Below are 26079 nucleotides of genomic sequence, written 5' to 3'. Positions count from 1 at the left end.
CTGATTGGTTTAATAAAGAGCTGAACAGACAATAGCTAGGCAGGAGAGGATTGGCGGCACTTCCGGAAAGAGAGAGGAGCTCAAGGGAAGAATCTGAGAGGCAGGAGATTTTCCAGCCAGATATGGAGGAAGCTGGACCTACAGTACTGAGGAGAGGTAATGAGCCATGTGGCAGAATATAGATTAACATAAACAGGTTAATTTAAGTTTTAAGAGCTATTTGGGAACAAGCCTAATCTAAGGCCAAGCTTTCATAATTAATAAAAAAGTCCTGTGTCATTATTTGGGAGCTGGAATGTCTGACTGTACCCAAACATAAAATTATTTTCATTCCTGCTTCATAATTATAACTTTGCCACTGTTATGGATTATAAATATCTGTGTTTTCCAACCGTCTTGGGTGACCCCTGTGAAAAGGTCACTCGCTGCTGGAGAGTCATGACCCACAGGTTGAGAACCACTGGCAGTGACCAGATGGCTCCCCCTGCCCCTTTCTTCTCTGTTCCTTGGGGTTTCTCTTGAATCTCTGGGGGCCAAATCCCAAGCATCACAATCATGCAGTCCCCAGAAGCTGTTCAGGGAGTAGAGAACCCTGATGCCCCTATGACCTGTAGAGTCATTGACCAGCACAGCCAATTAATTCCAGGACAGACTTTCTCCTCTCTCTTCTCTGACGCAGAGCATGAAGAACAGCAATCTGAGAACCCAGGTCATACTGGCACGTATTATGCATTGGTGTGACAAGGGCCTCCTGAGTCTCATTGTAAAATGGGGTCCACACTGAGACAGACCTGAGTCCACAGCAGACAGAGTCAGCTGGAGAGCCATCTTGTCTCCTCAGTCAACGGTAGTGTGTAGAAACTTTAGGATCAACCCTTGCCATCCAAGATGCCAAGTACTAGGGGACACTTTTATCTAAATCCTAGTCCATAGGAAGAAGACCCCAGTGTGGAACTCCAAGCTGAAGTTTTCCCGGGAAGGGCTGGGACTCCTGTCTAACAATTGAAATGGCAGAGGAAGGGTTTGGAATGGTAACAGAGTTTTTGGCATGCGATTAATGAGACTGTGCTCAAAGATACAATGCTTAGCATTTCTGAAGAAACCACTATTTTTGTCTGAATCAAAAGTATTTATACTCTATTGAAATTCGCCTTACAAAAACATGTTTCAGTAGAACACGAGGCCTGGCTTCTTGACAGACAAAAGCAAACCAAGGGCAGGTTTGTGAGGACGTGGGTGCTGCTCTGGAGTTACCGCCGGATCCTACTTAGTGTCTGTGTAGATTCCGTGACTCACTGGCGTTTCAGAGGTAAAGGGGTCTGGGAAAAAGAATTCATATCAGAGGGGAAAGTCCTCCCTTTTGGGATAGCCAGTTGGTTCTGGGCTGCCAACAGTTTCTCCTTCATCTACTTTTTTGGGTGGGGGTGGGATGGTGTAGGGTGTGTGTGTGTGTGTGTGTGTGTGTGTGTGTGTATGTATGTATGTGTGTGTAGGGGGCTCTTTCTGGCCTGAAGCTATGGTTTGAGGTTGGTTTGTCCTGGCCATGCTGAACTGAAGATGGACGCTTTAAAGAAATCCCACACTAGCTCAGAATTGAGAATAATAGAGGGCTATTTATTTAGGGGTAGACTCACAAATCAATATCCTCTGCTGGAACGGAGAACAGCAACTGAATCCCACCGGAAAAGAGAGCATGCTTTACGTCGGCACAAACAGTATAAGAGGCCACGCCCCAGTGGTTAACTTAAAGGCTATTGGCTGTAGGATTTCCTACAGCACTGAACTTGGTCTCCAGGGTTCTAGTGGTGGGAGGCAGTAGTGTCCTTGAGAGATGGTTTGGTTGAGAGGAATTAATGCCACTTTCACAGGAGTGGTTGATTCTTATGAGACCTGATTAGCTACCATAAAAGTGGGTTGTTTCAGTGTGTGGGTGCACCCCTCGCGGTCCTGAGTTCCTTGCTCGTGCTCTCTCTCCTTCTGCTCCTGATTTGGACCTTGAGATTTCTGTCCGGTGCTCCACTGTGGGTCTCTGTCTCTGTCTCCTTTGATCACCTGACGAAGGTTAATATTCAGGAGGATGCCTATATGTTTTTCTTTGGGTTTTCCTTCTTATTTAGCTTCTCTAGGATCCCGAATTATAGGCTCAATGTCCTTTATTTATGGCTAGAAACCAAATATGAGTGAGCACATCCCATGTTCCTCTTTTTGAGTCTGGCTTACCTCACTCAGCCTGATGGCTCTTTGGGCTGACGAGGGAGGGGGACTTGATTGGGGGAGGGGGAGGGAAATTGGAGGTGGCGGTGGGGAAGAGACAGAAATCTTTAATAAATAAATAAATTAAAAAAAAGTGGGTTGTTTCCTCTGTACACTCCTGCTTTTAGGCACGAGTTGAAGAAGCGTGATGTTCTTGTTGGTATCATGCTCCCGGACTTGACAGCTTCTGGAGCGGTGACCCCAGACACCAGCCTCTTTCTGTTATAAGTTACCCCGTCTCAGGTATTTTGATCTAGCATCAGAAAATGAACTAAGGCAGGGCTGGAAAGTTCTGGCTTCATAGACAGTGACTTGACACCCGTATAAAATACAGTTCAGAATTTGAGGAAGAAAAGAGCTCCCGACAGTCCGGACCTGTCACGTAAAACTGCTGATGTGATGGAAAGTGTCAAAGACTGGAAGTCGGAGGACGATTCACAACTCTGAAGTAGTTGTGTGCCCAAACAGAAAGCTTCATCATAAGCCACAGAGTGCTGTGGTTCGCATACTTTCCTAAGTTTCCGGCTGCCTTGTTTTGAAGGGTAAAGACGATGCAGAAGCAAGAGTGCCAACAAACAATATTGCATGAAAAAAAAGAGTCCAAAGCAGAATAGCAGTGCCACCACATATATACGACCTGCCACCCTGCATGGCCTCAGGTCACAGGTGCCCCAGCCCATCTGTTTAGAGTGTACCTGGGAAGAGTATGCTGTGAAAGTTATAGTCCCCGCCCCCACCCCCTCTCCCCCTTCATTGCTTACATTGTTTTGTCTCTTAGTATGTTCTCTCCCCTCAACGCTTCCCTGTCCCTTACTTCAAAGGATCCGGTGCTGTAGTGTTCCTGACTTCCCCGGGGCAGGAAGCATCCCTGCCAATTCTCCCTCCCCCAGCAACTTTCAGAAGTCTCCAATAAGCTCTTGTTTCTTTGTTTTGCCTTTTCCATTTAGGAGGTCAGAGCAGCTTACATTTTAGAATTGTAGTTCCCATGGTGGTCCTAGGAGCCTCCTCCATAGATTTAATGCTCCTCTGTGGCAGGAACAGTGCTCAATTTTAGTGTTGCTCTCCAAAGCCCCCAGCTTAGTTCTCACGGCAGTGTCGGTAGCTCTGGAACTATCAGGTAGATTGGATATTTGATTTCTGATTTGGGGATGCTTTAAGCCTAACTACACACATCTGATGCCGATACATAGATAATCATCCACCTACCCCCCTGCCCCCATATCCGAAGACAGGGGATTTCCTATGTAGCCCTGCCTTCCTAGAACTCACTCTGTAGATCAGGCTGACCTCAAACTCAGAGATCCACCTGCCTCTGCCTCCCAAGTGCGGAGATTAAAGGTGTGCGCCACCACTGCCTGGCTAAAAATGATATGGAACACTCATGAATCCATGTGTCATCCTTGCACAGAGACCATGCTAATCTTCTCAGTATCATTCCAATTTTAGTATATGAAGTGGTGTCAGAATAGATCAAAGACACAGTCAAAAAAAGGAATGGCGGTAGGTTGAGCTGTTGCATTAGGGCCTGAGTTAGCGACTAACTCCTTTCTTCCATAGTCTAGAATCCTGGACTCTCCATTTGTCCATATACTGCCTCCTAGGAACCGAAACAGAAAGAGACAGACGGGGAAATAAAAAAAAAAGGCATTTCCGATTTCCTATCAACTTCTCTATGGAACCAAAACGGCATTCTTGCTGGTCACACTCTGGCTGGCGCCTGAGCTAATGAATGGAATTTGGCTAGACTGCCCTGCCCAGCACCAGCATTATGAAACCGTCCTCTGAGCCATCTGAATCTGCAGTTTCTAACCTTGCAGGCCAACCCCAGCACAAGAAGAACAGAGAGGGATGGAAGGACGCACCCACCGAGAGACCCAGATCGCAATCCATTGCAGCCATTTCTAGCGATGAGAAAAAGGTGTCTCGGTACAGTGCGAACCCGTTCAACACTTGTGGCTTTTAAATTGGGAACTGACATGAAAACTGTGCAGCCGGGGAGTCTTTTCAGCTCTGATAAAATGTGAGGTCAGAGCTGTTCGCATTTTTTTTTTCATTTTAAATTCCCTTGGTAGTCCTAGGAGCAGGGGCATGCGTTACTTTCAAACAAGAATCTTTATTGTTTGCGCAGAGCACGGCCATCCAGTTAATTAGAAAAACATTTTTCCCCAAATTAAATTTCCCTAGAAAAACAATGATTTAAATTAAGGGCAAAAGTCTCCCCCCACACCCCAATATCAGGGACGCCTTCTTGCACCTACGCCTTCTGGAAGATGAAAAGCAAAGTTGGAATTGGGAAGTTGTATTTATTTATTGTTAGATTTTGCAACCCACAAAAGTAGCTTGAGCTAATTTACCTGCATGTATTCTCTGTGCTCTTGGGTTTGGCTCATCCTAATGCCAGCACTTCTCTGAGATACAGCCAGGGAGCAAAAATGTGTGACTGTCCAGATTTTTTAAAGTTGTTAGCAAGCGCTACAAGGCACCCCAAAAGGTCTGCTACATTGTCTTTGTCTTCCGAACTCCCTAACAGTTATACCGCTGTGGCTTCATGTAAATTAATTCTTTTTCTTGATCCTTTTGCATGTCTATAAGGGAGATATTATTTCTTATTGTTCTTACTACCTACCTTCTTGCCATGCTCAGTATGAAATGTGTTTTGAATACTTCAGTTCTTCAGAAGTTCAGCTGCCCCCAGCTAAATGTCTCCCATAATATACATAGGACCTCTTCCTCTCAGATGCTGTCCTGACCCATAAGGATGGGGGTGGGGTGCCTTTAAATGAATTTTACTTCAGTGGTTTCTGCAGGCTGGGATGACAAAGTCAAAGGAATTTGCCCCAGCCAAGGAAATGGGAACCCAATAATCCTCAAACCCTAAGAATCTCCTGAGTTGATTTATGTACTTGCTTTTTAAGGCTGTTAAATGAAGTGTTAGGAAGGTCTCAGGCAGATGACAAGGTACAGGGTTCAAAATCTACTTATGTCACATTTGGGACCATGCAATATAACAGTGTGACTTTTTAGGGGGCCTAGATAGAGAGATGGAGGGAGTCAGAGCTGATTTCAGGAGCCACACAGGACGTTTGATGTCCCGGGCTGCAGTTAACTTACAGAAATCACTAAATTGATAGAAACTTGGTCAACACAACTATTACCAAAAAAATATATCAATGAAAAGCTAAATAAATAACATCAAATGCTCAGACTCTGCCCTCCATGTTTTGCTCTTGCGGTTACCCACTCCTGTGTCTACAGCTGCACACTGGGTAATGTTTCCCTGCCGCATCTTCTCAGCACCTGTCCAGTGAAGTCACGTGATCTTGGAACTGTCCACGGAGGGGATATTTACACCATAGAATCAGCAGATGCTAGAAATCACAGTGTGTTTTATTGTTTTGTGAGCTGTCTAGACCAAGTATCAGCAAACTGTCATTCCAGATCTGACCCAAGGCTGCTTTTGTGTGGCTCGCAAGCAAAGGCTAGTTTTAGTTTTTTTTTTTGAGTGTGTTTTTAAAGGATTGTAAAAACAAAACATACACATAAAGATATGTGACAGAGACCATATGTGGCTCACAAAGACCAATTTATTTATTCTCTGGTCCTTTGGAGAGGAAGTTTACTGATCCACGGTCTAGATTTAAGAAAGTAATGGAGAAGATACCAATAATGCAGGTTAAAGCGAAAATATTCAGGACCAGTAAGATCAGGTAAAGGCACTTGCTGCCAGACTTGAGGACCTGAGTCTGACTCCCCTAACCCACTTGACAGACAGAGGGAGATGACTGCTGCAGGTTGTTCCCCCAAACCCTTCCCCCAAGTCATGGCATGCACTTGCACAAGTGTGTGCATGCATGCACACACGTACTTAAATAAGTAAATATACAACTTTAAGTGAAAATTTTCTGTGGCAGTTGCGTAGTAAATCACCCAGAGAATTGAGAAAACACTTCTCTAATATTTTAAAACTGTGATTTGATTTAATAAGGCTGGTGCCTACATCATTGGTAAGCAAGTCAGGTTCCTAAGAGGACGTCATTGCTTTATTTTTGTCTTGCTATAGTTAGGTGAATGAAAATAGCCAATATTAACATCCAAATTGTACTTACATATTAATTATGACTGTTGGCTATAGATTCAGGGGTTCAAATAAGTAAGTAAATGCATCTGGGGGAAAGTTATTGGATTATAAGGACTTTAAAATAAAGTCTATTACATATTTTATTGGTATTATAAACCACATCCTGTCCTTTTTGGCAGTAAAATTCGTACTAGATTCATTTGTGTAAATGCATGCATGTGCCCATCAACACACATTTCCCCCATAGCCGCCCCACCCCCACCCCCAAGGAACAAGTTAAGCGTTTGCTGTTGTGTAGTGGATAAATGCTGTGAGATTGTTCCAGTAGACTGACTAACCACCTGGATATAGTGTCTGATGGGTGGAGAGTTTTCTGGCATAAATCAGGTAACATTTTGAAACCACTGCCCCCGCCCCCAAGTATGAGTGACACGGTAAGGGTCAGAAGGTCAGTTACCCAGTACTTGCTGCCTAAAAGGCCGGAGCAGTGGCAGCAGAGCGTCCATCTTAACCACATCAGTTCTGACATCAGGGCTGACAGGCAAACCTGGATGCTGAGTATTTGCATGACAAGAATTACCAGTCCAGGTCTTCCAATGGCACCAGAATGTTCCATGCTTAAGTGTACTGTCTGGACTTCATCATTAGTATTATGTCTTGTTGTTATTTATATGAATATTTCATTATCATACATTGCTATTATATTTTACTCCGTGGTTATCTGGGCTTCTTGAAACAGGCAGTTTTAGGACACTATGAAAATAGATTCATAGTTCACTAATCCAGATAAACTCCACTGTTTCTTCTTCTTTGGAACATCGCCATAGTGTGGAGTTGTAAGATGTCCAACTAGATTGTCGCTTGTTTAGATTCTTTTTTTTTTTTTTTTGAGAGAGAGAAACGGGATAATTTTTGTTCATTAAGGAAGCATTTGCTTTATGAAGACTGCAATGAGCAATCGCAGAAGCTCAGAATTCGTGGCAGTTAGAGATCGCCAGGCAAGGTATACCTCTTCCCCGGGGTGAGTAAGAGCCCTTCCTCTGGATCAACCTCCTGAATAGGAGATTTGTGTTTTGTTTTGAGTAGCGTGAAGCCCTTACTGTTTCAGGAAGAACTCCATGGCAAGATATCTCCCATTTCTGAGGAATAGCACCTAAAGAGAGCAAAAGATGAGCTGTCTCATGTATATGTGGTGAGAAGGACTGTTCTCCAAGCCAGACAGCTCCGTCTTCGTGTGCTCAGTGATATCTACCTGTATATGGCATTTTTGGGTCTTTTGTGCTTTAGGAAGTCCCACCAAACAGCTTGCAGTATTGGACTTCTGCTCTGTCACTCCAAGCAGGGACTCCTGGGTGATAACTCTGTCCCCTTTCCTGTGGCCAAGAGGGCTGTCTTTAATACTGTGATTGCCTTGTTATGATATCAAGAGGGAGCCATGACTGGTGGTAGGAGCCCCAAACAGAACAGGGGACTGTGAGTCTTGTGAATGTATATTTTGTATTCTCATGACAGCTACATGTGGGAATGGGAGCCACGATAAGTACTGATATGAGAGAGAGAGAGAGAGAGAGAGAGAGAGAGAGAGAGAGAGAGAGAGAGAGAGGCAAGCAGGAAGAAGCAATGTAACAGTCACCGAAGGCTTGGAGAAACTGCTGGCCCACAATTTGAGTCTGTTTCAGACTCTGCAGCCGTCTGCCATCCTCCCCACCACCCTCTTAGTAGCCTCCTGAGCATGCCCGGTTCCCAACAAAGCTTCTCTTGTGTTCCACCTGTTTCCCTCTTCCCTGGCTGGGGAGAGGCAAACTTAAGTATGCGATAGGAGGACGGACATGGGAACAAACGAATTCCCAAGCTGTGACTAAGGGTCTAAAGGAATTTGAGAGAGAACAAAACTTAGTAAGTAAATAAGGAGGAGAAAGGGCCACCTCAGGAGCGGCCGGCGGAGGTCTCCTCTCTGTCTCACCCAGGGGAATGTGCTGTTTGTTTTTACATTCTACTGTAAATTACTCGGCAAGGAACCTTATTGATCCTGAAAAAAATCCAATCTTTAGATTTTTCCCATCAAGGCAAGAAAATGTGTACCACGGCCTCCTGGGGAAACAAAGCAGCACATTTTCTATTCCCAGGCTCAGCCCGCTCTGCTCTTCTGTGGGGAGGTTCAGCCTGGGAGATGTTAAGGCACCCAGCTACATGTCCACACAGGAGCTCTGGCCTTGGGGAGTCTCACATAGGCTTTAGGGCATCAAAGAAAACTTCACGTTGAAAGCAATAGGTCTGTGTTTCCCCCAGATCCCCAAAGGGTGAGCCATCAAAGCATCAAAAGGTACAGCAGGGTCATCGGGAAGAGCCCAGTCACCTTCCTGGCATTATCTCTCCTGTATCTCTCTGCCTTTGGTGTCTGCATTTGTACTCATATGTAGAGTCTTTTACACTGTTCGCAAAGTTCATTGGAACTGGTGCTTTGGACCTAACTAAACTATACAATATTGAGCATTTGTAAGTGTATCTGTTTTAGATGTAGATTGACCAATACACACTCTTTTTCTTGGACCATGACTACAGTGTCTTAGGTGCCCAAGAAAGCTCTTTGAAAGGAGAGACTGCATTTAGTAAAGGAGTCTGTCAGGATTACACTTGAAAAGGAAGAACAAAATTAGTGTTTTGTAAATATTCAAGAGAGGTCACCACTGTTAGCACGGTGGAGAAAAGTCCTCTTCAGTTCTTATAAAGTCTTTCGTCTTTTATTGTTCTAAGACAGCCAAGGTGGGATGAGAAAGTCATTGGCAATAATTACGTCTTGGGAGGAGGGTGCCTGATCCATGCATGGTGAAGAGAGAATTCTGTGGCCCTCCTGGCAGGAGTGTCCATAATAGGTGTATATAAATAAAGATAACTGAATTTGTTAAATTCTGTATATCACACCAAGCTAACTGTTGGCACATCTGAGGGAAAAATCAAATCTAACTTTAAATCGAATGGTGACTGACTGATTAATTTATAGGATCTTTCACTGAGACTCCACGAGGGACCAGACACTGGAAAATGTCTGACTTTCACTCTCAAGACTCAAGTTCACTGGGAGAGGCTGACAAAAGGATGCAACAAATCCAAACAGATGGCTCTTATGAAAGAGGTGGGCTCAGCGGAGCCGATCGTAAAAGCTGGGGCCAAAGTAGGGATCCAGGGGGATGGGGCTGGCTCCTGGCAGAACCCTGGAGGCCCTGAAGGTCTGTTGAGGGAGATTAGGGAAGGGTGCTCCGGGCAGAGGCTGCAGTGTGAGTAGAAGCACAGAGTCACGGACTGGCCAAGAGACCGCCAGGCGATTGTTGGAAATAGAAGTAGGATAAGAAGGGAGAGCTGGGACCAGATAAGATGGGACCAGGAGCAGGTTCTGCGTCATGCTAAGATGGGTCAATGTTACTTAAAGGTGTTTGTGAGTGACTGAAAAGCTCTTTTAGGAAGGCCACAGTTCTAGTGTGTGGACGCAAACTGAAGAGGGCTCAAGGCTGTCCAGGCTGGGAGGCCTAGTGCAGCTTTCCCGCTGGGACACAGGGGCTGTGAGAGTTGCACCTTGGTGGTGGGAGGAGGAACAAGCTGCCCCTACTTCCTCTTACACCCACGTCAGCTGTTGCTTTCTCCCCAGGCACCTGCGAGTGGAATTTTTGTGTAAACCCAAATGTTTGGCACCATGGTCTCTCACGGGCATGGCGAAAGCTGAACTCCATCCCCACTCCTTAAAACCAAGAACCATTTAGCAACCCTGTGTACATGAAACTTTCCAAATCAAATATGGTCGTATCAAAAACTATGAGCTCTCTCCAGGTGGATGTAACTGGTATCCATTCTGCCCAGAGTCCAGTGGCAAACAGCAATAAAAATATTGGCATCCCATTGCCCATTTAATATTTATGTAGCTGTCGCCATCTCAAAACCTCAGAGTTGGTTGGATACGAGGTGAGCTGAAATCCCTTCTGACAGCAGGTCCTTTTGCAGGGAGGGGGGATGCTTTCATCCATAAATAACTTTCAAAACAACACTCAGATAGCGGCAGGAGATCAAAGAAACACTTCGTCACCATGGGGGCTGCTTTGGCTGTCCCTCCCGCCTCTAGAACTTTTCTCTTGCAGGGAAGAAACTGGATCGCCCTTACTGGGGATCAGAGCAGACTCACCCGAGGGCAAAGCGCACTCTAGTCCAGGCAGATGGACGTAGTTCCCTGCAGGGGAGCTGTGGTCTACTGGTGAGAAAACAGGAGAGGATGTGGCCAAGAAGGCAGGCCTGAGGCTGGTAACTGCCTACCTACCCCTCCCGTCAAGAGGTCCGTCCAGCAGTGTTACGGCAAATTTGGTTTGCATTGCCTTCTTCCGTCTTTTTTTTTTTTAAATTCAAGTTCACAACAACCCTTTATGTATTATTTCTTCTTTTAGAGGAGAAGCTCTTGACTTCATTAGCCCGAGCACACTGTCCATGCCCACTGTGGGAAGGAATGGAAGGGCCTAGAATTCAGATGCAATGCCTCTTTCACTCAGAAAATAATGAAATCAGTAAACACTCACATTGAGAGGAAAACAATTGCCTAGGGGTTTGAAAGTATTGATATTGAGAAGCTCCGAAGGGACAGCTCTACAGCGCCATCTCACAGTGAACTACACAGATTTTTTAGTGTTGTTGTTTCATTAAGTATTTGTTGTGATTTGAATAGAAATGGCCCCCATAGGCTCATATATTTGAATACTTGGTCATTAGAGAGTGGCACTAGGAGGTGTGGCCTTGTTGGAGTAGATGTGGCCCTGTTGGAAGAAGTGTGTCCCTGGGAGTGGGCTTTGGAGTTTCAAATGCTCAAGCTAGGTCTAATCTCTCTCCTCTCCTCTCTCTCTCTCTCTCTCTCTCTCTCTCTCTCTCTCTCTCTCTCTCTCTCTCTCTCTCTCTCTCTCTCTGGTGCTCCACATGTAGAGCTCTCAGCTACCTCTCCAGCACCATGTCTGCCCGTGTGCTGCCATGCTTCCTACCACGATGATAATGGACTAAACCCCCGAACCTGTAAGCCAGCCCCAATGAAATGTTTTCCTTTATAAGAGTTGTGGTGGCCATGGTGTCTCTTTGTAGGAATAGACACCATAACTAAGAGAGTGTTGTAAGTAATCTAGAAGTGATTTAAAGCTTACTAAAGAGTGGGCTTGGGTTATATTCGTGTACTTGACCATTGTATGGATTGAACCTGAGCATCCAGATTCGGGGAAAATCCAATCCCTGTGGACACTGAGAGGGTGTAGCACATCTCAATGATACTTTCCAGGGTGAAGACAGTCACGTCTCTACCTTTCTAAGTATCTGCAGACTCAAGGCCCCTTGCCAAGTGATGTGAACACAAAAGAGATGTTTCTCTTTGCCCTTGAAGGACTCATAGCTCCTGAGAGCAGATAAAGACCAACAACTACAAAAGAAGGAGACACAGACTATATTAGTCTTGTGGGTAAAGTACTGTTGAAGTTCAAAGGCCAACAAAGTTGGGAGTGGGGTGGGATCAGGGTAGCAAAAATGGAAATTTCAGCTCACAGAAGGGCATTCTAGGCAGGGCACCTTGTTGAAGGAGATGAACATGATCAGCTATGAGAGGGATGTTGTGCAGAAAAAAAGCAAGATGTGGGGATGATTGCCTACTATCCTGAGGGGGCTGGTGCTTATGTCATGGGGACCCCTAGAAAATTTGTGAACAGAAAAAATGAATGGCATGGCCAATTCATGTTTTATTTTGATGGTTGGTATGATACCTTACATGTCAACTTGACACAGGCTAGAGAGTCATTTGGGAAGAGGGGTTCTCAGTTGAGAAAATGCCTCCATAAGACTGGCCTGCCATTAAGTGTGTAGTGCATTTTCTTAATTGGTAATTGATGTGGAAGGACCCAGCTCATTCTGGGTGGTGCCACCCTTGGTCTGGTTGTCCTGCGGCTGAACAGATAGCTACCGATAGACATCCTCTGCAAGGACCAACTACAGTTCTAGGACTAACATACGGCCTCCTCCCTTTGGTAGAGGACACCATGTGAAGCTCGGCCTTGGCACACCTGCTAGTGAGCTCCGGTAGGAGGTGAGGTGAGAGCCAGAATCCAGACAGAGGTTGCAGGGGACTGTGCTGCTCTGGTCATTCACTTAAAACAAACAAACAAACAGAGTACCTTATTTTAAGCAGAAATCTAAAAGCCCATTGATGTGTTAAGGCAGAAGTTGAGATTTCAAGTATCTTATATGACTACCCTTCAATAGATTATTTTAAAGAATTTGGAATGGTAAATTGTTGTATCAAGATGGTCATCATCCTTAGCACACACCCGTTAAGTCCTCAGAATTTTAGAAATAGAGACAGGAAGAGTGTGAGTTCCAGGCCTCCTATGACTCCATGAGACCTTCCATGAAACAAAGCAAAAAGACGTTCACTTCCTTGCCTTTTTATGAATGTTCTTGCCATTTTTATTTTTTTAAGCTTTGGAATAAAAATTAATATAAGCTGACTGCCAGTCTTGCTTTTCCAAAAGCATTTCAGACACTTGATACCAATTACTTAGTTTTTTAAAAATTGTAGAGGCATACACAAAGAAGATATAGTTTAACATGTGAGGTGGGGTGTGTGGCTGGGTGCTGCCTGAAATTGTAAAATGAAGAGGAGAAAGTTTATTTTAGTATGAGTATGTACTATATCAAAAAATCTGAGATAAAACTTTATGGCCTAGGCAAGCTATTGCAGAACAATCTGCAATAAGTGACCACATAGAACTCTCCAAACACAAGTGCCATGCATTAGTAGGTTTTGCTGTGGTCTTGCTGAAAAAAAAGTTTACTCCTAAAGTGAACAATCTGTCCATTAATTTTTTAATATTAGAAGAGAAGTGGTTTTAGGATTATATGGGTTTGTAGAAAAGAAGTTTTTATTGTTGGAAGACATTGGGAAGAATTTACTTTTCTCATTTCACCAACTGAGGGGGATGAAAATACAGGTAGGAAACTAGCAAATCAGATACCTTTCCTTAAAGAAAACATGACGTCATTCATGGAGCAATTGGTGCCTCTATAAAAGGCACCTACTTTGCTGGTTTCCAGAGACATCATGTTGGTTTGACTTTCTTTAGATTCCTTTTCCATGTACAGAAGAATAGAGACGTCTTCTGATAAATCTCGGTGATGATGGTATGTGGTTTTGGGATTAAGCAAGACGGTACCCAATTGAATATTAAAGGACAGAAAGACAAAAAGAGGACTTCACATCCATAGGAAGGGTCTATCTGTCTTAACAATACAGAGTCTTTAACTGAGTGCTTATAAGCCAAAAATCTAGAATCTAGAGCTATTTTATTATTATCATTGTTGTTGTGATTATTGTTGTATCTACTACAGACATAATATTGGAGACCCAATAGACAGGATCTCTGTGCCAGTACAATTTGTATTGTTTTGTATTTTTATCTGGCAGGCAGAGCCATTGTGACCATTACCATCTCAAAGGGCAACTGATACCAAAGTGGTTTCAAATCAGCTAAGAAAGCTAAGTGCTGTCTTCTTGGGACAGTGCCATGTTCACTGAGTGAGTATCAAAGGATTGAAGGAAAGAATATTGTGGAGCAGTTAATAGCTCTCTCTCCATCTCCATTTCCTTCTTTTCCTTCAATCCACCTAGCTTCACTCAGCGTCCACAGACACTTCACACAGTACCTACTTATTTCTTCCAGAGGCATGCCATTCCTCAAAGCCTGGACTCCTGCAGCATTGTCGTCTCTTCCCCAAGCACCTCTGGCTTCTCCCTTTATCACAACTTTGAGTCTAGTTATGACAAGGATATAGAAACTTCTAATGTTACAGAATCCATTGATAGGTTATGTCAAAATATCCGTGATGGTGATAGCAGAGAGACATGCCCTGAGATGATGTATTTTAATGAGCACTATTATAAAGGAGTCAGATGCAGCAGCATGATATTGCTAACATTTCCTGAGCCAAACCTGTTCTCTCTGCTGCTTATTTGGTGAATCATTGGTCCCTATATCTACTGAATTCCATCAGTGTATTTAGAGTTATACACAATCACCTGCACCCCAGGTATAATGTCACCCCTTTTGCACTCAAAGAAGGCAACTGGATGAGAGTAATCTTGTCCGAATTACATTAACTTTCTCATAATATCAAACACAAAGGAAATAGTCTGCTTCATTTCTGCGGTCTCAGAATCATAACGATCATTCAAGCTATTTTCTATGCATCTCATAGCCAATAATCACAAGATGGATGTGGACCACAAGGATGCTAAAACTAAACAGCTGTGTTTTAGCTTTACTTTTCGAGTGGGACCTGAGACTGCTTTAAGATAGCAGTTTTTCCCAGTGCTACTCAAATTTTATTTATTCGTTGCCTCATTCATTTTTCATCCATCCATCCACCCGTGCAGCCATTTATTTATTCAATCTGAGCGTCGGGGGCGGGAAGGGGAGAGGTGAAAAGACTTTCCATGCGGAGGAAACAGCATACAGAAGGACACAAAGGCATAAGATTATACAATGAAGTCACCGAGGCTAGGCAAACTACTCTGGGGTTTTAGGCACAAAACAAAGGATGCTTAGTGGTGGCAGATGAAACTGGAAGGCTGTGTTATAGCCTGGGTATTGAAGGACTGCCTATGTACTGAGGCGCATAGACCAAGTGATTGACACGTGGAGTGAGTTATAATCTCTACAAAGTGTAAAGTCCGGTTCTTAACGTCGTTACTTAGCATTCTGACCAGGGCCGTGGCTATAACAGGGCCAGTGGGTGACCCTCCTCCACTGATTGGGGGCTGGCCAGCAGCCTGGAAATTTTGATCTGGTGGGTTGGTTCCCAGGGTCTACCCAGTGAAAACTGCAGGGAATTGTGTGCTGAGCTGTGAACCTCTGAAACCAGTAGAGGTAGCAAGGGCCTAAGACACTCTTCGCATGGGCTTGTTACTCTAATCCCCTGGAGATCAGAGTAGAGCCAAGCTTCTCTTGTTGAAAACTCTCAAGGTCTGCAAACTCAAGAAATCTCACCTCAGTCTGTAAACTTTTCAGATTATGGGCAAGGTGCAGTAGCCCCTCAAATTCCTAGTTGTGGTGCCTGACCTCTGACCTCATTCCTTATGGTTTCTGTTGAGTTTTATTTGGAAAATAACAGTGAATTAGTAGTCTGCAGTCTCAAGATTTTGTCTCAACTCTGTCAAATAATGTTGTGACTTTGAGTTTAGTTTCTAAGATATAGAGAAGGCTGGGTCATAGTTGGATTTCTCTAGTTCCAGGAGCCTAGGGTCTCTCTCTCTCTCTCTCTCTCTCTCTCTCTCTCTCTCTCTCTCTCTCTCTCTCTCTCTCTCTCTCTCTCTCTCTGTGTGTGTGTGTATTTTATGATTTTTATGTATGCTCTTTAATATTTCATCACACCTTAAATCAAACACTTTCTAAAAGCTGGCTTGCACTTAGGCCTTTTTCCTTTTATTACTCTGATAAGTCTTGCTGATTAAACGCCAGGTTTCATCTATTAAGATCACCTTCGCTGTTCTGATTCCTTTGTTACTGGGTTTGGACTTTTCCGGAATTAGCCCAGACGCACTGAGCAGAGCATGGCTAGGCCAAACCTCTGCCTTCTGATCTGAAGAGGAACACCGAACCAGCACAAACATTCCTTCCCGTTGTTAATTCCTCAGCAAACAGCAAAGAATTCGCCACCACACCGTCAAGTATGCTGGGCTGTTTAAAGGTGGAGGGTGAATACTAGCAGAAAGCCGAGGGACGAGGGACGGATTATCATTTAAAAGGGAATCTCTAGAAACCAGTGAATAATTGAGAAAAAACAAGTGTGCTGGCAATCCCCGGAAAAACAACTGGCAATTTCTGTTGCGTGATCAGAACTTACCAATTGAAAATCGCTCGCACAGAGTTGGCAAGAAATCAGCGTCCTTGCCTAAAAAAGCAGAAGAGATTCCTATTGAAGGGACCAGTGACGTGGGAAAGACGAAGCCTCCAGGAAGCGCTCCGCCTTCCACGTGCACAAACACTATCTATCTTAAGACCTAATTCTTTGAAGACTGAAAAGAACACGGACTCTGGAGAATTCCAGTAAGCTCTCAGGTTTGAGACAGCAAAGAAAATGGAAAATCTGTGGTGGCGGTTTCAGCTCTTTGTATCATCAGCCTTTTTCCTACGTAGTGGCTATGGTACTTTCAGCTATTTCTTAAGAGTTCTATATTAGTTAAATTAACGTGAACGCACATTTATAAATTTGAAGACAGCAAAAGCCACTGTCTTCTTATTGTTAGAAGGAAACTGAGGCCGCAGGGAGTAAGCGGGCTGCTCAGAATCTTGCAGCTTCTGGGTAGAGGAGTTAGGAAGGGAGCCACATCGACGAGGAAAGGAATTGGGATTGTCTGCATGAAAAGAGACAGCCCCTGTGTTTCCTTCACCTCATGGTTTAGAAACAAAATTAGGCATAATGAGATCATTTTGATCATGATCTAGCTGTCTGAGGCTTACTGAGGAGCAAGGGTCACAGGAATCTCACTGCAAGCCCTGTTGATTGATGTCTATAAGAGCGGTCTCCCCACTGACAAGCACACAGCACTGATGTAGTTACACGACAATGGGTTTCTCAGTAAAGAGCAGTACGAAACCTCTTCTGTGTCTAGGCTGGGAAGTCTCATCTCTGCTGTTTTTAGGTCCCGCCGTCCCTTGCTGCTCAGCTGCCCCCTTTCACCTTTCAGAGTCTTTCAATGTCTTTCATTTTTTCATAAACATAAAATGTCCCCTGTTTTCATTTGTAGTTAGCAGGAGGAATAGGGAAGAGTACGAGTACGTCTACCTCATCTTCCTGTAAGTGCACATTGTCCTTGCAGGAGATCTCAAGATTATTACAGTCCAGCTGCTTCCTTGGAATCTCATGAGATGGAGAAATAAAGTCTAAGATTTAGGCTTTAAAAAAAAATCTTAAAAGCATTTTGTGTTTCTAAGTAACATGATCTCATGACTTCTGCCTAACTCCCAGCTATTAGTCATTTTTAATTCCTGTAGTCAAACCTAGTCTAACTGGCAGGGAGAGACTTGTGTTTTTTTTATTGATTTCTCCATCTGCATAGAACAGGCTGACTGGTTTTTCTGGGAGCTGGTTACTTTGTAACCAGGAAGGATGCCCGTTTCCCATAGGACAACACCAATCTATGATCTGTATCTTCCAGGAAGGTTCTGAAGAAGGAAACTGAGTGAAAACTTTGGGTTGGATAGCCTAGCTGCAGGCACTCTGATTCATTCTCATTCTTCTTCTCTTCTCTTCTCTTCTCTTCTCTTCTCTTCTCTTCTCTTCTCTTCTCTGCTCTGCTCTGCTCTGCTCTGCTCTGCTCTGCTCTGCTCTGCTCTGCTCTGCTCTGCTCTGCTCTTCTCCTTCTCCTTCTCCTTCTCCTTCTCCTTCTCCCCCCCCTCTCTTTCTGTCTATCAGCTACATATAGTTTATAAAATATAAAGATGCTGGCTGCTTTCTTCCTCCATTGCTAAGACCAGAGGGTAACACCTTTGTTGGTTCCACATAAAAGATGCTTCTCTTTTCATTGGTATCATTATCCTCACCCACAAGGAACAATTTAGAACTATTGATATATAGCTAAATCCTGGGTTTAATCAATGAAGGGTGTCTAAAAGAAAAGTGATAAAGTGCTGAAACAGATGGAAGATCTTGAACACCTTGAATGGTCTAAGAACATGCTCAGGAAATGATGGGCCAACCGGTAGAGCAATGAAATGCTTAGTTGCTGTGGGATTCCCCTCTGTATGCTGTGAATACCATTGGTTAAGAAAGAAACTGTCTTAAGCCTGTGCAAGGAATAGAGGTAGGCAGGGAAGATCAAACTGAATGCTGGGAGAAAGGAGGCGGTGCCAAAGAGAAGCCATGTAACCCGGCCAGAGACAGATGCTGGGAACTTTACTTGGTAAACCACTGCCACGTGGCGATACACAGATTACTAGAAATGGGTTAAATTAAGATATAAGAGTTAGCGAATAAGAAGCTAGAGCTAATGGGCCAAGCAGTGTTTTATATAATACAATTTCTGTGTGATTATTTTCGGGCTGAGCAGTTGGGAATGGAACAAGCGACCCTACTACAACACTTAGTTGTTTGTATTTCATAAAAGATTCTTCTAGAAAGTTAATACTGAGAAAAGTTGCAGTGATTTTAGTCTATGAAGCAAACTTCTTGATAGCCAGCAGAAACCTGGTTCTAAGATTAGTTCAGTTACATCAGTTTCTGATGTAGATGTACCCAGATGGACTAATCTATAGCTAATATAGCTGAAAATTCTTCATTCTAAGAAAATATAAAGACCATTTTCTGTTTTATTTGTAGTATTCTGATACTCTGGAATTCTCAGTTGGGGGTGATTGGATGTTCCAGACTTCTTCAAGCCTCAGTTTTTCTTTTGTTTTTCCTTTTCCTTTTATTTTTCATGTGTATGAGTGTGTAATGTCTATAAATGCATGTGTTCATGTTACACGCGTGTAGGCACATTTTGTGTGTGCGTGTGTGTGTGGGGGCAACGTTAATGATGGGAATATTTTTCCATTGCTCTTCTATCATGTTTTCTGAGGTTCCAACCGAACCTGAAGCTAGTCTTGCTAGCAAGCTTGCTTTGGGGGACCCTTGTCTCAGCCCTCTGAGATCGGAATTCCAGGTGGGCCACCATGCCTGCTGGATATTTATGTAGGCCCTGAGGATCCAAACCCCAATTCTCCTAGAGGCTTGGGCAGCAAGAGCTCTAAGAGTTGAACTATCTTCCCAGCCCCTAGCCTAGGATCAAGATTCTATCACCAACCACTAAAGATTGATTCTGATTGGTGAGCTCTATTCAATATAAAAGAGCGTGAAGCTATGTCTCACTGATGCGTCTGTAGCGTCACACCACAAGCCTGCTCTCTGAAATTGATGCTCGTCACATACCAGCTGTTAGACTTGGGAAACTTCAGGATTTCCCCAAGCTTCAGTTGCCTCAGCTGAAACAAATGAAGATGAGACAAGATCATCATGCTGCGTAAGCTTGTTGAGAGGGCCACCTTAGCTAATCCTGCTGAGACACTTCTCCTGGTGTGTAGTAAGGGCCCAGCAGATAATTCCTGTGATCATTTCCTCTGCACCTTCATTTCTGTCGTAAACCTATCTACGAAACAGCACTGTGTTCCAAATATCCTGTTTGCAGGCTGGTTTTACCAGGCACATTGATTTTTATTTATTTTGTTAGAAAAACCAAACCCTTTCTGGGTTTCATGTTTATGTCCAGGGTTGAAGACAGATTCTCTAAGGCACCTTAGCCCATGAAATATTTACTTTGGGGGACCCCCCAAGTTACAGAATCACCCACATTTTTATCTCTACTTTTGTTTGCAATATTAATCTGGTTCCATGCCAGTAACTTCTTGGGGGCAAATTCAAATTAGTATCCATTCCAGATCAATGCAGCAAAAGGTTTATTACGTCTTGGTGGCTGCGGGAGCCTTGGCAGTGTCAGAGACCAGAGCTAAAGAGATCTTATAAAGCTCCCGTTACATCAACACTGTGTTGTGCTGGTCTCATGACGACTTTCACAAAATTACCTCTGAAATGTTAAGTATTTTCCCACTCAGAACCTCACACTAACGCTAACTTACAGCAAAGATCACACTGTACCCGCTCTTAGCCTTGTAAGTCTTACAAAAGCCCTTGGCCAAAAGCAATAAAATTTGACCTGACCTAATCCCGGAGTCGCAATGGGTAATGTGTGTATTTTTCATTCAATAATTTAATGTGGAAATTAACTGCATGTGTCATGTATCCCCCATCTTAAAGGGAGCGGCTTTACGGTTCTAACGTTTCACAAAAATTAAATGCGTAAACAGTCTTGTCATTTAAGACGCTCTATTTCGCTGATAGCTTAAATAAGCACTAGAAAAGACTCCTTTGGAGAAATTTATTATTTCATCTAGTATGGGATCCTGCCCCGTGAAATTCGCCCCCTACGCTCAAAGAAAAAATGATAGAAAGACATTTTTCTTTCTTTCTCCCCAAAGCTGTGAACTAACTTGTCCAAGCTGGTCTTCGGTATTGTTCTCTTCTGTTTTGTCTAAACAGAAGCAACACTGCACAACTGCAGAGATCTTCTCTTTTCTCCCCTTCCAGGCACTGGCCGAGAAGTCTCGCCTCCTGGGCTGCCCTAGATCCCTACAGACTGTTCCTCTCCGGCTGACCCCTTTCTGCTGCGGCTTTCTTTCTCTGATGCCCTTCCCTTTCTGCCCTCACTGGGTTTCTTCTGGTTCCGATGAACCTGATTTCTATTTAGATTTTAAAAAAATTAAATGGAGTGTTTTGAATGTGCTTTAGCAGCCAAAAGTGAAAATTAGACAGTCTTCCTCGACTTCCTGCTGATCATTGTCCTGGTTTTCACACTTGCCCAAGCGCCATGAGCATTCACTGTTGCTAATATTCGATGTGCTTTTTCAGGGTAATAGTAAGTCAGGAGCATAGATCCTGTCCTCCCCAATTCTGCACAAATAAATGCATATAGAAACAAAATTTTTTTCGTTTTTCTTTTCTTCTTTTTTTTTTTAGATATGGTATCACATAGCTCAGATTGACCTTAGATTCAATGCCTATCAAAAGATAAACTTGAACTCTTGATCTTCTTGCCTTCTGTATGCTCTTCTGATCTTCTTCTCCGATGTGCCGAGACTCTAGGCTCACCTACCATGTCCAGCCCTTCGAAACTTTCCTGGTTTGTTTTAAACAATGTTTCTTGGAGGCCTATTAGTCAGCGCGGCATTATAGAGACAGAATGCCTGAGGTGAATGACTTAGAAAGAACTGGTTTGGATTCATGACTGCAGAATTTTCAGTCCATGATTTTTTGAACCTGCTGCTTTGGGGCCATGGTGGTGGGTATATCCTAGTAAAGAAGCATATGGTGGACTGGGCTGGCCATCTTATGGTTGCTGGAAAAGGAAAGGAAGAGGGAAGAGGCTAGGGTACTGATATTTCCCTGAGGGCACATCCCCTAAACTTTAATCCATTTTAATAGGTCTATCTCCAAATGGTCCTGCCATCTCAGTATTGCCGTAGGTGGAAACCAAACCTTTAGCCTCTGAGCCTTTGGGGTCAGTCAAGATCTGAACAATAAGATGAGCCCTCCAAACTGGTACCCAAAGCAATCCCACGGCCTCTTAAATAGCTGCCATGTCTCAATAGAAATGGCTAAGTAGTTCTAAGTGAAAATATGTTCTTCATTTTATTCAGAAACCACACATGATCATTTTTATTTCTACAAACGAGTCTCATGGATCTGTCATTTTATACATTGTTAAGTATGTTTATAAAATAAATTCCCAAATTAGAATTATTATGTTAAAATTACTTTGCATTTTTAATTGTAGACATATTGTCAAAGTACTATGTGTAAGGTCATAAAACTATACACTTCTGCCAGCATTATATGGAACTAGCTGCCTTTTAGAGTCTAATTCATGGAGTATGTACTAAACATTTGATGTGTGTGTGTGTGTGTGTGTGTGTGTGTGTGTGTGTGTATGCCAACATGTACATTTATGTGCATGTATGTTTGTGGACATATGGAGGTCAGAGACCAACTCCAGGTGTCACTACCTAGGTGAAGTCCATCTTGTTTTTGAGACAAGGTCTCTCACTGGCCTGGGACTTGCTAAATAAGGTCAGGCTGGTTGGCAAGCAAGCCCCAGGAGACCCCCTGCCACCTCCCCAATATGGGTGCTCTACAAACACTCTAGACCACACCTGAGTTTTATTAGGTAGGTTCTGGGTATGGAGCCCAGGTCTTCACGCCTTCATGGCGAGCAGCTTGCTGACTGGATTATTTTCCCAGCCCAAACTTTTAAGTTCTTTGATATCTTGAGTGGTGAGAAGTGGCTTCTTAGATGAGCTTAAATTGCTTCTCTTTTTCTCGTTTCTTTTTTTTGTTTGTTTGTTTGTTTTTAATTTGAGATAAATTCTCCCAGTTGTTCCCAGGCTGGCCCTGAACTATTGGGTTCAAGTGATGCTTCTGTCTCAGCTTCTGCAGTATCTGGGAGAATCTATGCCCTCCACCACACCCAACTTCTGTCTCAGGTTCTGCAGTATCCGGGACTATCATGCCCTCCACCATGCCCAGCTTCAGCAACTTTTTATATCCATTCTTGTCTGTGATTGAGCTACCCATTCATTGTTTTTAAAATATAGATTTCAGGAGATGTGAGTGTGTGTGCGCTTGTGTCTATATACACACAATACATATTTATACATACACATATAGTTGAGAAAAATGAGCCTCTGTCTATTGCATAAAATTAAAAAAAATATAGCTGATTTTGCTGAAGGTTTTTTATTCAAGTGGTACTTATTTTATATTTTGAATTGTTGTTTAAAAAATGATTTGTCAGCTACCTTTTCCCCAGCATTTGACAGAGAATTACCATTCAGAATATATAAAGAACTAAAAAAAATAGAGTCTACAAACATATGACCCATTTAAAATATAGTCTATAGATCTGAGCAGAAAATTCACAATAGAAAAAAAATAGAAAGGCCTAAGACAAACAAAAAAAAATCTTGCTTATCCTTGACAATTAGGGGAAGAAAAATCAAAACACCTTTAAAATTTCTTATTACCCAGTCCAAATAGTTAAGATCAACAAGACAACTGACTACAAATTTTCAGGAGGATTTGGGGAAAAGAGAACCTGCTTTCACCATTGGTGGGATTTCAGACTGGCACAGACATTTTGGGGGTCAGTGTGGAGAACTTCCAAAAAGTTATAAATAGATGTAGCCCGTGAACCAGCTGAATCGCTCCTGGCATCTGCCCAGAGGACTTGACCTCCTACTCCACAGATACTTGCTCTGTCATGCCCATCACCGCTCCGTTCACAACAGCTCAGAAGTGGAAGCCGCCTACTCTGGTTATAAAGGATTTTGCTAATATTTTCTTCTAGAACGTGTATGATTTTTTTATATATTTAAATATCTGGTCTCCTTTGAATTTCCCATGTAACAAGCTTGAAGGCACGAATCTAATTTCATTTTGCTTTTTGATGGTTTTCCGCTAGTTTTCTTACTGAGCCTGCACATTTTCTCTGCTCAGAACTGATAGCACTTTTATCTTGTTCTAACGTCCTGTGTCTGGAACTACTCCCCTTGTAATGCCTTAGTCTGTTACAGACCAGGGTTGCATTGCTTACTTGTTTTGACTTTATAATGTGTCAGTTTGTGTTAGATTAACAGCCATGATGGCATCATCTTCAACTTACATGGTACGCTGTGCTGAGTAAACCATTTGGCATACCTTATCTCACGTGTTTTGATCTTTAGAATATAGGGTGGCTGAAACAGGCACTATTGTCCTTGCTTTATAGATAAAGAAACTGAGGCTCAGGCATGCAGAGGTGCTAAGCAAGTCTGCAAGGCCAGAAGATGGCGGAGTGATGGCTTGCCTTTGTCTGGTCTTTGGCAGTTTGTGGTTGGATTGATCAGACTACCTTGTTTTCTCAAGATGCCTCTCCTTATCTGGGAGCTCATTGCTCTAGCACGGAGATGAACTAACGCTAGACCATTGGCTTTGGTTTGAGAAAGGCCTGGGAAAGGTCCTGAACCATGGAATCCTAGAAAGAGAGGGCAGCAGACCCAAGAGACCACAGGCTAAACTTTCTGCCTGTCAGAGAAGGGAACGAAAATTAAGAGAACTTGTGACTTGCATCACCAGGATTATTGAGCTACTAAGATGTCAGGGCTGAGTCCAAACTCAGATACAGGTCCTACCCTGTGGTTTGGTAAAGAAGAGAGGGAAACGTTGGGTATATTTTACAGAACTGAATCATTTCTATGTTAAGAAACACCTCCAGAGACAGAAAAAAAATTAAGCTCTTTCATTCATTCAACAAATAATCACGTGGCAGGTATTATTGCTGCATATTGGCTTTGTTGTTTTTCAAACATTTAATTTTAATTTAGATATATATGTGTGGGTATATCCACATGAGTGTGGGTACCAGCAGAAGACAGAAGTAGGTATTGGATCCCCCAGAACTGGTGTTACAGGTGGTTGTGAACTGCTCCACATGGGTGCTAGGAACCGACTCTGGTCTTCTGCAAGAGCAGCAAACACTCTTAACTGCTGAGCCAGCTCTCCAGTTCCCACACACTAATAATAATAATAATATAATCAACTACACAGGCACAGTCCTGGTCTTTACTGAGACTAGATTTAGAGGGGAAAACTGCAGATAGCGTGTGCGGATAGCGTGTGCGGATTGCGTGTGTGGATAGTGGTGAGATGCCCGTGGGAAGGGCACAGTGAGAGAAACTCGCAGGGCACCTGACAGACTCCAGCTGAAGTTCTGTTTTGATCATGGAGACTGGACCAGTCTGAAGAACTGTCATACCCCCACCTCTGGGTAACTGCATCCTCAGACATCCTAGACATCCAGGTGGCTCAAGCAGGACCCCCTTAAGACCCTACAGTTCCTGCTCCTGAGTGGAGCCAGTCCCACAAGCCACTGTGTCTCTTGTCCACTCACAAACCTTGCTCAACAACCTGTGAGGTTTTTTTTTTCCTTAAAATTTATTCAGAATTCAAGCTGAGTGTGGTTTCTGTTTTCTCCCTGGACTCTGGCTGATCTAAGGAGCCTACGTTATTTTTATAATTGGAAAATTTTCATTAAAATAACACAAAGGACCACCTCGGCCTCCCACCTCCCAAGAGGAATCACTCTTTAGGGTGTGGAGAGGCCCCTCGGCTCCTAGACTTGAGAGCGATTATTTTTGTTTCAATTTTGAACCCTCATATGAAATTAAGCTTCAGGCTAGAACACCTATTTCTTAGAAAAACACACTTTTCTCCTGGAGAGAAATTCTAGAAAGCAGTTTCGGGCTATTGACAAACTATAATGCTGCAAAGGGATCTAGCCAAAAAAAAGGACTCAAGGGGAAAGTGTCTGTCGGGAGAAGGAGGCCTAGACGGTGGCCCTAGGTCTATATTACCAGCTGGGTGTCCAGGCAAGCAGTCATGGACAGAGCCAGGTTTCAGCCAGTGTCTGCCTGGAGTGGAGACCTGTGGCAGTGGCCACTGGAAACTCACCAGCCTGTCGTCCTCCCCACCCCCCGGGTGTCTGGGCTCAGCAACTGCCAGACTCCCGGGGGTAAGGACTGAAGTCTGCTCAGTCTAGGGGTGAGGATGCTGTAAGAGGGGGTGATGAACTGGTTGGGGGTAGGGAGGCTTGGCACATCACCATGCCCAGTTAAGTCCCCATTGGCAGGAGGACTTTGCCCTACAAGGAAGTGTAGGGAGGACTCTCACGGTTGTATGACAGTGAAGAGCTGTCTGGCGGGCCTCCCTCTGTGCCAAGAAACTTCTTGGCTCTGCATTTGCTCAGGGGTGTGGGAGGAGAGGAGGGAAGGATTCTCAACTGCTGTGCCTGTTGGTGGGGTGGCCACTTTTGCAGAGACTTCATTGGAAACAGGGGACTTGGGGGAGCTGGAGGCAGGTAGGATGAAGCTGCAGATGAGGGCTGAGGGTCTGGGAAGAGGTTTTGGGGACTTACAGGAGAAAGGGGGCAGAATGACAGAAGGCTCATTCAAAGCCAGTTCTGACAACGTCACTTTGAAATTGCATTTCAGCATCGGATCAGTTGTAAGCTTCATTTTCTTTATGTTGCAAAACAAACTCTTCTACCACGAAGCTGGTTC

At 43.7% G+C, this 26079-nt stretch overlaps 1 protein-coding gene and 1 non-coding gene across 2 annotated transcripts in view; both read right to left on the bottom strand.

The window, feature by feature from the left end:
* Positions 1 to 26079, bottom strand: part of Ankfn1 (ankyrin repeat and fibronectin type III domain containing 1) — a 371750-nt gene that overhangs the window by 74706 nt on the left and 270965 nt on the right. The window lies entirely within an intron of this gene.
* LOC142832005 (U6 spliceosomal RNA) lies at positions 3617 to 3725 on the bottom strand. The gene has a single exon (XR_012907104.1). It is a non-coding gene; the product is annotated as a U6 spliceosomal RNA (small nuclear RNA).

Source organism: Microtus pennsylvanicus, chromosome 11 (genome assembly GCF_037038515.1).
Source record: "Microtus pennsylvanicus isolate mMicPen1 chromosome 11, mMicPen1.hap1, whole genome shotgun sequence".
Lineage (NCBI taxonomy): Eukaryota > Metazoa > Chordata > Mammalia > Rodentia > Cricetidae > Microtus > Microtus pennsylvanicus.
Note: the sequence above shows the minus strand (reverse complement) of the source record. Positions and strands in the feature narration are given on the sequence as shown.